The 17,414-nt window shown below is 40.7% G+C and overlaps 2 long non-coding RNA genes across 2 annotated transcripts; both read right to left on the bottom strand.

Annotated features, from left to right (window-relative positions):
* Window positions 1–11,438: 11,438 nt before the first annotated feature.
* On the bottom strand, window positions 11,439–14,114 carry LOC147140391 (uncharacterized). Its single transcript, XR_015088261.1, has 3 exons — window positions 13,741–14,114; window positions 11,790–11,890; window positions 11,439–11,535 (listed from the first exon to the last, which is right to left on the bottom strand). It is a non-coding gene; the product is annotated as an uncharacterized LOC147140391 (long non-coding RNA).
* Window positions 14,115–14,264: 150 nt separating this feature from the next.
* On the bottom strand, window positions 14,265–16,687 carry LOC147140390 (uncharacterized). Its single transcript, XR_015088489.1, has 6 exons — window positions 16,128–16,687; window positions 15,891–16,022; window positions 15,713–15,790; window positions 15,485–15,601; window positions 15,178–15,300; window positions 14,265–14,413 (listed from the first exon to the last, which is right to left on the bottom strand). It is a non-coding gene; the product is annotated as an uncharacterized LOC147140390 (long non-coding RNA).
* Window positions 16,688–17,414: the final 727 nt, after the last annotated feature.

Below are 17,414 nucleotides of genomic sequence, written 5' to 3'. Positions count from 1 at the left end.
CAGGCTTTAAGGGTAGAAACGCGGTTATGTGCTCCTGTCCATAATGGGTTAAAGCACCAAGTCACCGTTAATACACCCGCGGGGATAAATCACTTCGATTCCTCTGACAGAATAGTCATTAATGACCAGTTTTGGGCAAGTTACTTCCAAAATGTGATTTATTACTACAGTTACTTGGATGAGGAAGTAATACCTTTCTTTACAATATTACTGTATTTGTAGAGTAATGCGTTACTCATGTTTAAGTTACTTTCTTTTTTAAATCGGTGATTAATTCATTTAATAATGATTTCAACACATGTAAAATACAATATTTGCTACCATACTGCAGCCGGTAAAGTTATATTATGAGCATATTTAATATATAGTGCAATATTAAATGTTTTGACTCTGGTGGGAGATCACTACCCTTGATCAATATTTCTATCAATAAGATTTTTTAATTAAAAATATTGGAACTGATATTTTGTCCATGGTAATTGTAGTCAATGGTGTAAAAACAAAAACGGTACTGGAAAGAGTGTTTCCATAAGCACTCCATTCAGCTTTGCTATGCGACATTCACAGAGTGAACTACTCTGAATGTGATTATTATAGCGGAATCCAGCAGTGTACCAGCCCAAAATAACTCACAATGATTATACACCTCCACACATCCAAACATGTCTGTCTGTAAGATTTAGTTACCACATTAAACAATGTCCTGTAGAATATAATTACATAAAAAATAATTACCTTAACCCATCTCAGATGTACTCCGTTCGCGTTCTTTTTTCAAAAAGAAGGTTGCATACAAACTTTCGCGCCGCCACTAACCACGCCCCTATCTGTTTCCACACCCCTACAGGGTAAACAAATCAATCTAACATTTTAGTTTAGTCCCTTTGCACATTCACACTAGTCTGAATTTTATTCCTAATGTTTTTAAAGTTCATTCAAACACGCTTTACAGTTTTTTTCAGCACACTTTAGAGGTAGAGTTTTCTTTCAGATAATCTTCACATCCCACAACAGCAGAATCACAGGTGTGCTTTTTAAGTTATTTTATAGATCACTCATACAAAACTATACATACAATTGTACAATTATTCCTGACTTTGTACAAGTATCAGATTAAAAGTCCAGCCAGGTTACCCCTTCCAACACCCCACCCATCCCTCTCTATGACCCCCCTCTGACCTCACACATGTACAGGCATGCCCCGACATATCCTCAGAACATATACTCCCACGACCATAAAACTGGTGTCATGCTTGGACATAAACCAAATTCAAGATACCCCTCCCGTGCATTTGTGACTCCCATAAAACACATTGACGTTCAAATCCCGGAGTCAGCTTTTTTTATGAGTCTACGAAAAAACGCGTTGCTTATTTACACGGGTAGACCACCTCGTGTGTGCGTGAAAGGACGCATCTTCTCTCATAAAACAACACATAATACACATATACTACTTTGACCTTTTGACTACTTCACATAAAATAGTGACCCACAGGATTTACGCTAGTTAAATTTCAGCATTCCAAATGTCCCCGGAAACTATTAAAATCAAATATAATATTTATAACCATGACATTTGATCTGAAAAGCCATAAATCATTGCTTAGATCAAAGAGTTTTGACAACTGCTGAATCTAAATACTTTTTTAGCACAGTTCCCAACTAGGGAGTTGAAGCGAGCAACTGTGATTTAGTGGTGTCGCCATGGAAACAAAGTCTTTCTCTGTAGATCCTTCGGGTTTCCACTCCCAGTATCCGCCACTTTGGTCAGGTAAAGGCTTAAAGCTAGCATTAGAGTACCATCTGGGTGCTCTTGACAATCGTTGGGTTACAATCTGTAACCAATTTCTCTTTACAACTCGTGACTGGGTTGTAAGTAAACATAACATATACACCTCGATTTCTCCAGTCCAGGCGACAATTCTTTGTATCGCATGGGATGTACACCGCTTCTTGGCTGTTGAGGGATCAGTAGTTACTTGTTTCAGCAACTCTAGTCCTGTGCATAGTTTTCCTGTAGCATTTTTGCGAAATCTTTTCTTAACTCTTGTTTCATGGCAACCTTATCCAAGTATGTTAGGTCTTCTTTCTCAAGTTTCACCAGTTGGTCAATTCTTGTCGAATTCCAGATTTCATTAACCATGGTCTTCTCTGCTATCCAACAGGTTTGGTTGAATGGTTTAGACAATCCATATGGCACTGTTATCAATTTCATAGGATCGTCGAGGCTGCTTGTTCCATTATCAGGGCTGGTACCCCTTGTAATGGAGTACATACAAAGCATCCATCCACTAAGTACTATCACCAGGACGATGATAAATGTAATCCCGGTTACCCATTTTTCCAGGTTGCTAAACCTTGGTAGTGGAAGTATCTGTGGCCTCCAATCCACAAGTGGACTGGGTGTAAGGTTTAATTTTAAGGTATTTTTATTAGTTTATAAATGTGTTAATGGTCTTGGGCCATCTTATTTGCTCTTATCATACCAACCCTCGCGGATCCTGAGGTCCTCTGGCGGCAGCCTTATTATTATTCCAAGAGTGAGGACCAAAACGCATGGCGAGGCTGTATTCAGCCATTTTTGGTCCTCATCTTTGGAATAGCCTGCCAGAGGACGTCAGGTCTGCAGAGACTGTTGATATTTTTAAGAGGAAGCTCAAGACACACCTTTTTAGTTTGGCTTTTAACAACTTTTAAATAATTTATCTTTTCTTTTGATTGAAGATTATTTTTATTTTATCTTCCTGATTTTAGTTCTTAGACTATACTACTGTTCTGTCTTTTAGTTTTGTTGCTCTCTGCTGCTGTCAGCTTTTAGCTCCAGTGTTTCCTCATGGGGGGCCCTCCGCGTTAGGGGTGGGGTGGCTGCCCTTCCCGCCGGGGCTGTCATCGCAGGGACTCCTTGGGTCCGGGTGGCCGGCGGCCTCTACACTTTGTGTGGGGTCCGCCTGTCTAATCCGGGCTGGGGGTCTCTATGGTGGTGGCACCCCTGTGGCCGTGGGTTGTCATTCCCCTCAGCACGGATGAGCTCCCCTTGGGTACCCTTTCCTCATATGGTTTCTCTGTGCCTTGTCATGTCTTTTAAACACATTTTATCAGGTTGTGCACTTTGTGTGGATGTGTGTAAGTGAGTGCTGATGTACTAGTGGATATCTGTCTTGGGTTTGTTGGGAGGGAGGGCGTGAACGGATCTTTTTGTTTTGCTTTGGTTATCGTACAGCACTTTGAGTTGCATTTTTATGTATGAAAAGTGCTGTATAAATAAAATGTAATTGATTGAAGGTTCAAATAAGGGGGGTCTTCTAGTTCGGCTGAAGTCAAAGACAAAAGTTATTTATAGTGTGTCTTGGTAGATTGTATACGCTGCCTTCCGTTCTCTTGGTTGGTCGGGACTACATCTGGGGAGTCTTCCATGTTAGGCTCCTCAAATGGTTCTTTATACATTGCTTCTGGAAAAAGTCCATAATATGCACAGTTTTGGTAGATCCGGATCCTGGATCCTCAGGCTCAGGATCCTGTGGTATTGGTGCCATCTGCGTAGCGTAGGTATGATTTCTTGGAATCCTGGGGTTGTGCTGCTCCCAAGTCGCTAAGTAGGCATAGTCCGGAGGGCACCTAGAACTCTCGATTTGGCGAAGTCCAATCCGTTCGTCTTCCAAGGATCTCCTATCCTCCGCTTGCTCTGCCTCTGGTCTGTTCTCGTCCTGTCACTGGCCACAACTGCGCTTGAAACTCGAATCTTCTGACTTTTATTTATTCTTGCTCCACCCCTTTTTCCAGAGGGGTTGGTCTTGTTTATCTCAGTAATCTTTTGTCCAAAAATCTTGTCCATACCGTGAAGTCCAGTCGACAGAGTCTTTTCTTGCTGTACTCATGTCATATTCTAATCTAGAAACTCGTCCTTCTATTTTATCTAATGATACTCGTAGTCTGTCAATTGCGACTCCTAACGTTAACATTTTGTCTTTGAGGTCCCTTGCTATCACTTTCATGCTATCCTTGATGGTCGGTATTCGAGAATCCTTCACGATTTGGGTATCGTACTTGGAATGAGCCATTGTCCTTGGTTGGTTGGAGGTGGAGGGTTGCTCGTCTAATCCTCAACTGCCGGTTCAATCCAAGTCGCTTCGTTTTTATTTGCTTCATTTACTCCTACCTCCTGTCAGGGTGGAATCTCTAAATTGTCACAATGTTGCTCAATATTCTTTATCCGGTATTAGTTCAAAAAGATAATATCCTAAGGGCCGTCCAAGGTCTGTTGTTCTATTTTATAGAATTTTAAGGGTTCACTTTCGGGATCCCATGCTGTTCTTTTTCCGTCTTAACCGTTACTGTCGTTCCGGTTGCAGCAGGACTGTAGTCTACGTAATCTGGTAAAAATCCTTTCCATTATTAACATATGTTCTTCCAAGTAAGAGAACTTACACTTTAGTCTTTTTATGTCTTCATCTGCTTCCTTAGGAAGGGTTATGTTCTTCTGTCGTACCTGCTGGATCATTACCATGATTGCTCGGTTTATCAGGCTATCTCTTACTTCTATCTTGGCGATTTCTCAGTGTATGATTTTCAGTTCTTTTTCCAATTATACTATTGTTGTTTCCATTGTACTCATTTTTATGTCAGTTTGAGTAGATTTCTGTACCTTGTCAGCCATTTGGTCCTTAGGTCGATTCTGTTTCACTGTCCTTGTTGAGGCGGCACGGTGGTCGACTGGTTAGCACGTCCGCCTCACAGTTCAGAGGTCGTGGGTTCGATCCTGGCTCCGGCCTCCCTGTGTGGAGTTTGCATGTTCTCCCCGTGCCTGCGTGGGTTTTCTCCGGGCACTCCGGTTTCCTCCCACATCCCAAAAACATGCATGGTAAGTTGATTGGATACTCTAAATTGCCCCTAGGTGTGATTGTGAGTGCGGATGTTTGTCTCTGTGTGCCCTGCGATTGGCTGGCAATCAGTTCAGGGTGTCCCCCGCCTACTGCCCAAAGACAGCTGGGATAGGCTCCAGCACACCCCGTGACCCTTGTGAGGAGAAGCGGTACAGATAATGGATGGATGGATGGATGTCCTTGTTGAGAGGTGGAGGGTTCTGGTTCAGGTGCTGGTCATCTACTTCAAAAACGATGAAGTTCTTTCTTGATATTCTTGTCTGTTTTCTTTATTCCTAACTTTGGGAACCAGGTGTGATAAGTATTCAATTTCCCTTGGAACTCTGCTGTCTTCTCTCTTTCATGTCGTACTGAATCCTCTTCCTCCCGATCCTCGTCTATTTGTAGCTCTCTGTCACTAGACTCCTCCTCTCTCTCTTCTTGGGTGGAGTCTTCCTCTGTTTCTTTATACTCTAGCATCCAAGACAATATAGGGTGCCTTCCACCTACTATTAAACATTTTACTGACAAGTCTAATGCTGTGTCCGTTACTAATTCAGCTGCTTCATCATCCGATATCCGCAATGGTTTGTTTATGGCAGGCCATTCATTATGATACTTAGGGCACTCAATCAGCGTCCAGTGTGTTCTTAGAAAGGGAAGCATATTGCCCTTTCCATAAAATCCCAAATAGGGGCATCTAAGCTTGCGCTGAACAAGCTGCATTGTAGTTTACCATACATCAGGTTCGTCAAACAACTTTCTTTTATCCCTAATCTTAGCTGGTTGCACTCTGTTGCTGCAACTAGGGACAGGGGATGGAGCCCTCATTTCTGCTCCTTCTCCTTCTCTTTCCAACAAGGGGGGACTTCTTACTTGTAACTCTTTTAACTCTACTCTGGCCACTTCGGCTAGTGCCATGAGTTTCTTGTTTCCCCCTTGTATGCTCAGGTTAATTAGTCCCTCTGATGGTTCCCTTAATCCTGGCAATACTTCCATTCCTCGGGAATATAATCCTCAAAGGGTATCCTAGCCATCATAACTGTAAATTCGACGCAAAGTTCTTCATCTGTTCCGATGTCATCTGGTCCTTTTACCCGGACGCAGTTTCAGTACAGCGTCTTTAGCTTTGTATTCCAACTTCTTAGTGGAATCATCGAATGCAATGCGATAACTATAAATGTTATTACCTTGCGGAGAGACTTCTTGTGGAGCCTCTGGTAGTATAATCAAAGGGATATGTTCTCGGGCCAATATGTTGTTCAATATAAAAGCTCAGGGTCTACTTGATCCCGATGTGTTGAGAAGAATAGACATGGTCATGATCTGGACCCCAGCTCACTGCCTTCCTGTCCTCCATCTGCAGAATGGTCGTCACATACACTGAATCTTCGACAATACTGCCATGGCTGGAGTTGTTCCTCCAGGATGGCCAGTTGTTGAACAGCAGCTCTAGGAGCCCCCTCACTGACCTCTCCAAAGCATCTTCCAGGGGGATAGGACAGAATGGGCCTCAGAGAGGCTATAGGGGTGTCGGCCTTAGTTACTTGCCATCCGTAGGCCTCTCCGGTCAGTATAAGAATCCCACTCAAGATTTTCTCCCAGCAGTAGGTGCAATGCAGCAACGTTTCCCCGTCCCACATGCAACTACACGCGGCTTTTGCTTTCTTTCCTCTTGGTGGGTTTAAATCCCACTCCGCATAAATCTTCACTGTTGGTAGAAATCTTATTGTACAAATCTCACATAGATAGGCCTCCAGTATCTTGGCTGGGCCTATGACGTTAGGGTTTGGACGTTAGGGTTTGGAAACGTTTCCTGTGATTATCTCTTCACCCAGTCAAAATTTGATCCGATCCATCCTGTTGTTATTCCGTCATCCTTTCCGCATACAACACAGCCTATGTCGGCTTGGTTCCAACAGAAACTCTCCACCTTATGGGATATAAATCCCCTCCTCGCATTCTCCAAAAGGCAAAATGCCCTTCTGGCCTTGATTCCACGCGAAGTCCTTCGAGTGATAACCACTAGTTTAATCATGGCTAACATGATAAAAGGCGGGACAGTTTTCTCTGTAATCTTGTTTCTTTAATTCCTTGGCTTGAGTTGAATCAACTGGTATTGGTTTCAGCTGCTCTACCCCTTGGAGTCCCTTTTCTTTTTATTCTGCCCATTATGAGGTCAATATGTAGTGCAGGTTTGTATGCAGCCTTAGAGCGCCCTTGTGTGGTTGTTTAAAATATTGTTTGCTGATGTTGAAAAAGATAGAAATGCAGTACGGGAGAACGCAACTCCAACCCATTCATGTTACAATGTTAAAGTTGGATCCAATAGTTGTTGCCTTGGACAAGAATGGTCCGTAAGTACATTTGATAGCAAGATAATAGTGTTGACTATTTGTTTTGGTTAGTTATTGTATTTTATTTGGAAATTTGAGACTGTCGAACGTGATGTACAGTACTTGCTATTAGCATGAGACAGTGTGTCATGTTAGCTGATGCCACATTTGTTATTTTTCAGTTTTACGATGACCTAAAGAGGGTAATGGTCGAGGCCATTGTCCGAATAAACTAGACAAAAAAGGAACCAAGGTCTGATTATTTGGAACGTCGTTAACTCGCTGTCTAGCAGGTGAAAAACTCGACGCTTTGGAGCGAGAACAGCATACTTTTAGTCGCACTGTATTCCGGTCTAAAACTTCTTCTATGATGTCAGTCTGGTCGTATTTGGCTTTCACCGCTTGATCGCTGGGTGAGTCGCGTGACTTAATCCACACTCATTGTCCAACTGTAAATGGACACTTCTGAGGGCTCTTGATATCGTGAGTCCTTCCTATCTCTGGTGCCACAAAGAGGCATTGATTCAATTCCTCTGAAGGGGGAGGTCTATCTGTTCTGCTCCTCCCATTCAAGTCTTTGACCAATTCTACCAACTTTGTACTCCACTCTTTTCCGTTAGCATTTTTCCCTAGCCAATTTTTGACTAGGCCAATGGTCCTCTCAGCAACGCCGTTTGCTTGAGGGGTGTATGGGGGTGAATAAATTCTTGTCATTCCCCATTTTTGACAACATAAGTCCACCACAGCATTTTTAAAATGAGTTCCATTGTCTGTTCTCAATTCTTTTGGTATTCTGAGCCACATGCAGCCTTCCTCTGATGTTTTAAGCACACTATTAGCATTGGCTCTTCTCACCGCTCTCAGTCCAAAATGTCCTGACATCAAATCTACAACCACAATAAGGTATTTCTCACCTTTTGCGCCATTCACTCCCATGGGGCCAGCTACGTCCATACAAACTGATCCCCACGGAACAGTGCTCTTGATAGTCAATCCTCACTGTCCTCGGCGTCCTGCGTTGTACCTGTTGCACTGCTCACAGTCCCGTATGACAGCACAGATTTTCTTCTCAGGGATCCAAAGTTCCAGTTTTTCCAGCTCCCTCTTTGTAGGCAAGGCGCCTCCATGGCCTAGCGCTTCATGTACAGCCGTGGCTACCTCACTTACAAGCTCATCTGGGACCACTTTTCTTCCTCCGGGGGTATTATCCCAAATGTCTGATCCGACAACTACGATTCTTCTTTCTTGGACGTATCTATCAACTTCATCATTACCTCTCCAGTGGGCCCCCTCCTTGATGTGGGCTCTCTGGTGGACAACATCAATCTTCAAATTCAGCCTTAACTCGGCTAGCTTTTTCCACAGCTCACCGTGGGCAACTGGTTTGCCTTTTGCTCCTTCATAACCATTTTCAAGTCTTCTTTTAGAACTTGTGCACAATAATGACTGTCTGTTATAATCCTCACCTGTCCCACGTGTCGTGCTATAACTTCCAATAGTCCTTCCAACACCCCCGTGGTCTCTCGCTTGGGCACTGCCAGGAGTTAAGCCCTTACAACGGCATCGTTCGACTCCATTTTGTTTAAGGATGAAGCCCCAGTGGGCTGACTGGTCTTCACCTTTCTTTGATCCGTCAGTATAGAGAATCCATTCTTATGGTTTCTCTAGCTCTTCTGTCTTGTCTTTTGTCACTTGTTTCTTGGAAGAGTGTTTATCTGGTCCTATTTCCAAGTCAGGATCGAGTAAGATGCCTTCCCATCTTACATTGGTTGCTTTGTTGCTCTCGATAGTGGTCTTTCGTAAGTAGCGATGAACTTGGCTCTGCGTGATGACCTTGATGCCTTGTCCCTGGGCCAAGTCTTTCAGAGGTCCCCAATACTTGGCGAGTACTGCTAACTCACGCTCTTCTTGGGGAAACTTTTTCTCCACACTGCTCAGGGTGAAAGTCCACAAGTTCACCAACTCAGCTCCCTCGTTATTAGCTACCATCGCATTATCCTCTTCACAGCACACTTCAGCTACCAATTTTGTAGTCAAACTTCTTGGTTCTAGTCTTACTGCATTTCTCACTGCCTTTTTTATTATTCTAAATTTCATTGATCTTCTGACCAAATCCAATTTGTAGATTTATTCCATTCTGGGCATAGAGGGATCTTGCATATCTCTGGTAGTGGGGAACATGATCTCGAACATAATTACAAAGCCCAAGTATCCTCTTGTAAGAGTAATAATGTATATCATGATTCATGTGTTAGGTTTTTCATGATTAGGCTTGTTAGCTTTATTAGCTTGTGGGTTTAGCTTTAGCTTTTTCCATATCCAGGCCCAACTTTCTCGGTGTGCTTTGTTTCCACATATGTATGATAATGGCTCACACACACACACACACACACCCACACACACCCCCGCACACACCCACACACCCCACACAACCATACACACACACACACACCCATACTCGTTTTTGCCAATTGTGGGATCCACTTTATTTTGGTACACTTGTGGGGTCCACCCTTTCCAGTGGCACGAGAGCCATGAAAAAAATCTGGGAAAAAACAAAAAAAAATCCTAAATTCATAAATAATAAATTTCACTTCAAATGAAAAGAATTTGAAACTTTTTTTTCCAAACCGTTTTTTTGGTCACTTGTTGGGTCCCTTTTTTAGCATTCCAGCCTTGTGAGGTCCACTTTTATAACACACACACACACTTTAGTTTTTCTACCTTAGTGAGGACCAAGGTTATTTTAGTTAACGGAAACTGACGGAATAAACAAATTGAAAAAACTATTAATGAAATAAAGGGAGAAATAAAAAATAAAAAAAGACTGAAACTACATTTTACATTTATAAAACTAAAATGAAAAAATAAACAGTCGATACTGTGTAAGTGGGTTTAATACTTAAAGAATTCAAACCACAAATCCACTTTAGAAGTTGGTAACTTGGCATCCCCATTTAAAAAAATTTGGGTGCATGCATGCATCTAACTTACTGTACTCTGTATTATCAAAACGTTTTAAATAGTTTTGCTGATTTTTTTTACTACAGAATACTTCCCAGTTTTTTAAATCTTGCAAACAAAACATTTTTATAAAACAAAAACTAGTACTGAAACTAAACTAAGTGTTTTTTCAAAAACAAAAGCTAATAAAACCAAACAAAGCCCCGAAAACTAATTAAGTAAGTAAAAAAAAAAAAAAAAAAAAATCAAAATGAAATAAAAACTAAGTAATTAAGATTCCAAAACTATAACCCTGGTGAGGACTGAAATGTTTAAGGATAGATGGACTTGGGTACATAAACATGATACTACATATATATCTTTTTCCACACTCATGCAACTTTTGGGAAAGAGTTTTGTAATTTAACGCAAACCATCTTAAGACCAACCGATTAGCTTAGTCACCACTATGGATGGCCTTAATAATATGGTACGCAAATCATCACATGATCAACATATCCCAAACCATAAAGAATGTTATGTAATACAAAACTCCAGCCCACATCCATAAGTTTACAAAAAGTGTCAAAGTACCAGTGTTTAGCAACTGGCAGAATCAATCAAAAACGCAAAAATGACTGTCAAACAAACGTTTACTTTATTATTATTATTATTTTTTTTTTTTTAATCAACACAAGCCTCTGTGTGAAATTAATGCAATGGTCAAAAACCACAAACTACAAAAAATAAAACTATAAAAATATAAATGAATGTCTAATCTCGACTACTGCATCTTTCATCTTAGAGAAGTAATTCTGTTTTTTTTATATAGTCGCTGTCATGTGAAAAACACTTACCTCCATGTTTTTTCATTTTCTCATTTTTACATAAATCGTGTTTCCGCGTTACAGACATCGCATTAAAGTGAACATTTTTAAAAAAGTTTCCAAAATTGGAGATAACAGTTTTGCACAGGACAGCGACGATATAACACTTGACTGCCAGCATTGTATTGATGCAGAAACGGAAAGGCTTGGAACCAGAGACTGGAGAGCAGTGAATTTTTCCAGGCACTTGGTGCATTGTTATGCAATGTTTGCTTTATTATTATAATTATTTTTTTTTTAAATCAACAACACGGGCCTCTGTGTGCAATTAATGCAATGGTCCAATGCTCTACTGCATTTTTCGTCTCAGAGAAGTAATTCTATTTTTTATATAATATTTCACTGCTCTCCAGTCTCTGATTCTAAGTGTTTCCATTTCTGCATCAATACAATGCTGGCAATCAGTTTTTCCAGGCACTTTGTGCATTGTGATCCACTTTCCGAGATGACGCTCCACTGCAGCAATTTCAGCACGTGTCCAGGTTCTTTTTTCACCGTGGCTCCTTTTCCCTGAGTAATCAAAACACACATTACAAGTTTAAGGTTAAATTTGAAGAACTGAAAGTTGAGTCAATTGGCGACATACAGTCCTCTTTAAAAAGTATTGGAATGGCAAAGCCAATTATTTTGTTTTGGTTGTAGCCTGGAGGTGGGTTTAACATTGTGGCAAATATTGTGAACTTTCACTTTCATGGCAAGAAAAAGGAAGCAAAACGTATATTTCAGGGAGGTGGTTGTCAGCACAGATATCTATAGATATCTACCTTCACTCTGACTGGCTGATGTGGTGAACAGGGGGCCCCAATGATGAATTGAAACATACGTTCCACGTCATCTTGGGAAATTCCCGCCATATCAACGGTCTCTAAAATGGTAAAAATACAAATGAGTTGCACACTGAAACTCATAATCAACCTCTAACAATCAACAGTACAAAAAGCACATTATAGTAAACTGGATTGCTCCTATAGCTGAGCTAAGTATGTGTGGGGATAGTAAAACTAACTATTATAAACTTGCCTTATTCAATAGTACATTAAAGTCTTAGATTTTATACTATGCTGTATATAGACATGGACATTTTTCCTTGGATAACATAAGACTTATTACCATTTACATCAATGCGAATCTCATCCAGACTCTTTTCCATTAAATTCTCCCAGTTGTCCCTTTTCCAATGCTAGGATAATTTTACTGATCTTGGCGAGCTGAAGAGTGCCTTCTGGAAGGCGTAGTGCTTACGGTGGACAGCAATGTTGTGGCCAAGGAAAACAGCCAATTGGTCAAGTTCTGTCGTCTTGAGGTTCAGAACTGTTGAAAGGGTAGCAATGTGTTTCCTGAGTTTTGTTGAGGTTAGTGCTTTAGGATTTTTTATATCAGCACAACCCGACACAAACTGCCTCATGCAATCGGAACCCCTGAGGTAATGGAGTGAATTTGGTAAAGCAAACAAGAATCCATTTTCATTCAGCACCCCACACTCTTCTCGCTTCTCGATTAAAGTAGCGATTCCTTCATGAGTGGGGTGAGAAGAATGGGGACTTTCCTTCCTCTCTTTCCTACTATGGTTATCCGTACAAAATATTTGCATAGCTTTTGCTCCAATGCTGTAAGCGACAAGTTAACATCTTCATGAGTTTCCGATTTGTCTCTGGAAAGGTAAGTAGACAAGGCCATTTTTTATACTTCCCCTTCTCGCCGTCGATTGAAAAGGATTACTTGTGTTAGGGTCACATGTCCAACTTTCTTGATAAAGCGCAGCAAATTCCTCTGCGTCATGGGCACTTTGTTTGTCTTTTTTCTTCATTGCCTCAGATTTAACGTACATTGCTCCTTCTTGCCTGCTGCTGTGAGACTCTTTACAAGAACATTGTGTAGTCTCTACAAACTGGCAGACATTAGTGGAATTGTGCAGTCCTGCACCTGAGCTCATATCGTGCAATACCCAACATTCCCCACTACTGTAATACCGTAGTTTTATTTTTATCCAATGCTGTTCCTTACATTTCACTAAGCACTGCAGCACTGTCACTTACGTAGAGTATTTTTCCTCTGTACTATGTACAGGCTAAAATGAGTATTCCTGATACTTTTTATGTAGATGTATGTTGCTGTGTATATACATGTGTATATGCACGTTACTGCGTGTATTTACATAGGTTAGATCCTGAATGTTTGCCGTTAATATTATACATTAATGGCTACATTATGCTGCCGTCCCTGTGTGACCTATATCTTTGCTGCTGTAACACTGAAAATTTCCCCACTGTGGGATCAATAAAGGCCTTCTTATCTTATCTTATGTTCTTATGGCAAGCGCATGCAAACTGTGTCCGACTTTTCGCGCGAGAGATGGACATTGATACCGGCCAATTTCTTCGCTGAATCCAGCAAGGGATCTTGCAGCGGTGACAACATGACCATACATTTCAGGTTTTAAGAGATCTTTCACAGTCTTGATGGGAGTCACTTCTTTTGCTGCCAACAACAGTCTACCAAACTCTCTCAGTTTTTGTCGTATATACTGGAATTGGCTGGTTACCCTCTCGTTTTTCTTGAACAGTCTGTATCCATAATCTAAAATACAGCGGTCTTCCTTTATAGACATTGCAATCTTGTCTTGATTCATGCCACTTAAGAACTTCCAGTATGCATCGCTAAATCTAACTGGGGCAGGCTCAGCAAAAGCACACAACGCTTGCACTGTTGCTTTACCTGGATTAGATTTCTGAGGCTTGAATTTGCAGACTTGAAAATGTGGCCACAATACCCTTCTTGTGAACAAGCCACAGCAGTGCACACAATGCATACATTTTTGTCCTTCCATTTTTTTCTTTGGTTGCTTGCACGGGATGAGTTTGCCTTTTTTGCTCTCCAATACTTCTGTATAATGACCAAAGTTGCCCTTGTTTCGTACAAAATCTAAATGCAGCCTCCTTTCTTTTGAGTTCTTTGGGAAACTAAATGCTTTAGCAACATCAACCTTATCGGTGTGTTTACGCCACAAGTGCCTTGACATTTTCTGAACTACTTGTCCACAATATAGACAGTGATGTTTCTTGGTGCATCTTCTTGAACCATTCGGTTTCTTTAAAACTGGATTGACAAAGACAGATTCCTCCTCTTCATTGTGAACTGAAAGACTCTGGTCTTTGTTAGCATCATCTATGTTAGTACAAAATATTGGTGGAGAGTTGTGATTTTTTTCAAAGCTTCTGCTCTGACTGGAATTCTTGTGTCTGCTTTTCTGAGTGGAGGCAACTCTGTTCTTTTTTGTATTATAATTTTCAGATACTATGCTACAGTCACTGTCTGTGCTCTCTTCTTCAGGTTTTGGAATGTAATCCTCTTCACTTGAGTTGTCAGAGCCAGCAATATTCATTTGAATCTTTAGAAGAAAAAGGGGGAAAAAAAAAGGAAAACCAGTTAATAACATAACTCAGAAATGATTCAGATTGACTGATACTGACTTAAGAATGCTTGTCAAAAATGAACTAAACTACTGTAATTTCCTACAAAACACCTGATCAAAAGCTGCATCAGGTAAACTTTTGCAATCATAAATTCATAATTACTGTACATTGGCTGCTTTGTATTAATAGCTGTGGGTCTCCACATTGTTAAATGGGATATTTGCAAAGTAAAGTCACAGATTTTTTTATGTATCTATCTTAATCAGTAAACAACCTTTCCCCCCAAACAATGCCAAATGGAGATAGTTACACAGTGTCCCAGAAGTTTACTCTTATGAAGCAAGGAAAATTCGCAGGCCAGTTTTTGAGTGGGTTGCACTGCATAGATGGCTGTATTTATGGGACTGGTTCCCAATGCTCATTAGACTCACAATGCTAATTTTCTCTCTCAATGGCTTCTTTATACAGCCTTCCTGCACTGCTAATCCCTCTCTCTCTCTCCCCCTCCCCTCAATATACAGAATGACCGAATACTTATGCATGTCTGGCACTTTTGAGTTAGGCATTTTCCTATACCTATTACTTATTTTGGTGAATGCTTTCAAGTCAAACACAAGATGACTGTGGTGGGGAAATGGCCTATTAACACAAGTGTCAACAACATGCCAGAATGCTTTTTGTTCTACCCGACAACGGATAACTTGGACAAAAATAATAATAACTTAAAAAAAGGCCTTACTGGAATGCGGCATTCTCTCTTTGGCCTTTGTGAAGCCATTTCAGAATTAGAAGTTGAAGGGTCCTCTGAATCACCATCACTTGAGTCATAGAGAGCATCAGAAAATATTGGTTGTTCATCCATCTATAAAGGAGTTAGGTCATGGTTTGGTTACCTATTTTGTGAATGCTTTCAAGTCAAACAAGATGACAGTAGTGGGGAAATGGCCTATTAACATAAGTGTCAACAACATACCAGAATGCTTTTTGTTCTACCCGATAAATGATAACTTGGACAAAAATAATAATTAAAAAAAAAAAGGCCTTACTGGAATGCTGCATTCTCTACTCTGCCTTAGTGAAGCCCCTTCAGAATTAGAAGTTGAAGGGTCCTCTGAATCAGTTGAGTCATAGAGAGCATCAGAAAATACTGGTTGTTTATCCATCTATAAAGGAGTTAGGACATGGTTTGGTCACCTATTTTTGGCGAATGTTTTCAAGTCAAACAAGATGATAGTAGTGGGGAAATGGTCGATGAACAAGTGTCATCAACATACCAGAATACTTTTTGTCCTTCTCAGCTTCGGAACAATTGGCGATGATTTGAGCAGGGGTGCTGAAAACTCTTTATCCATCTGCAAAATGGGACTTGGGTCAAAAACAGCTTGCTGCCCTGTTCTGCTTTTACATTATATTTAGACTATTGACAGAAGATGGGAAACCACGGAACTATACCGGAATGTTTTCTAGCTTCCTCAGTGGTTGAACAATTTCATTATTTGGAGTCAGCTGTTGATCTTTTAAACACTCGTCGGTTTCATCACTGTCAGAATAATCCATGAGGGAAAGAGCCCCAACAGTTCCAACCTAAATAGTTAAAAAAAAAAGAATGTCATATTCACAAGTTACAAAAGCATGTGGAAACAATTTCTGAAACAGTATATAATTTAAGGCTGAAGGTCCGTTACAAACCTGGTTAATGACATGACCTCCATTTAATTCCACATGGTCATCATGGATGGAAATACTCAAACTCTCAGCCACAACAGGAAACTGCATGTTTGTCATTCAGATATTAGGTAACATTAAGAACTGATCACAATCATAATGCAAGAGTGTCACAACAACATAAATGCTACACTTAATCATATTCAAAATATTATTTAAACCTATAATTGTTTTTGAAGAGTATGTTCTGTATTACTCCATTACCAACCTGTTTGGTGGGATGGCCTCTCTTTAATCCCATGATGTTCTCTCGAACCAGGACAACTATTAGACGCAATACAACTAGCACACACACTCTAGCCGTCTGCAAGTGTGCAACGCACACATCAGGCACCGAGTGTGTCCCATGGGAACGCATTTGCAGTTAAGACATCTAGAGACGCAGCTACGGGACCAACGCATGTGTTAGCAGTGAAAGACGTACAGATTTACACAAGGGCATATTGAATGACATGATACACCACAGTCCTGAAGCTGATCAAGAACTTTGAAGAGAAAAAAACAGATAGATAAATAAAACATTGGCAAAACATCAACAGTTGACATCTGTGTGTGACCAAACAGCGGACCTATTTACCTGGAAATCTATGCAAATGGCTGCTATGTTGAATGATCTTGTTAGGTCCATGTTGGACGATTTATGGCTTTGATTCTTATCCAAAGAATTTCTGTGGGGCATGCTTGTAGGGCATGCTTGAAATTCACAAGGTCACTTGAGGCCACGTACCACACTACCGCAAAATCCATTTCAAACTATTCATTGTTTTTCCTTTGAATTGAATCAAGAGGGGGAAAAAAAAATATATATATATATATATGGTCTATGAACAAGTGTATATATATATATATATATATATATATATATATATTTTTTTTTATTTTTTTTGGGTCATCATAGATGCATTTTCAGAATGGATAGAACTATTCCCTACCAAACATCCAGGCGCGTTGACGGTGGCAAAAGCACTTTGTAGGGATATCATCCCCAGATATGGTATTTCTAAGAAACGTGCAATGATAATGGTACCCATTTTGTTAACTAAATTGTTATTAGTGATAGGAGTTATGGTTCGTATTGATCTGAGAATCATGGAAGTCGGGGGCAGGATTTGTTCAATCTTCTGACGATATCCTTCCGACAATCTCAGGTCTTCTGACACTTGGAAGCCCAAGTAGTTCCGGTTCCGGCGCCGCGCGAGTGGCGCGAGTAGCTCCGGCTCACCGGTGAGCCTTTTCGTGTGTTTTTGTTCC

This window comes from Filicampus tigris, chromosome 10 (assembly GCF_054856515.1).
Source record: "Filicampus tigris isolate MCC_2025a chromosome 10, RoL_Ftig_1.0, whole genome shotgun sequence".
Lineage (NCBI taxonomy): Eukaryota > Metazoa > Chordata > Actinopteri > Syngnathiformes > Syngnathidae > Filicampus > Filicampus tigris.
Note: the sequence above shows the minus strand (reverse complement) of the source record. Positions and strands in the feature narration are given on the sequence as shown.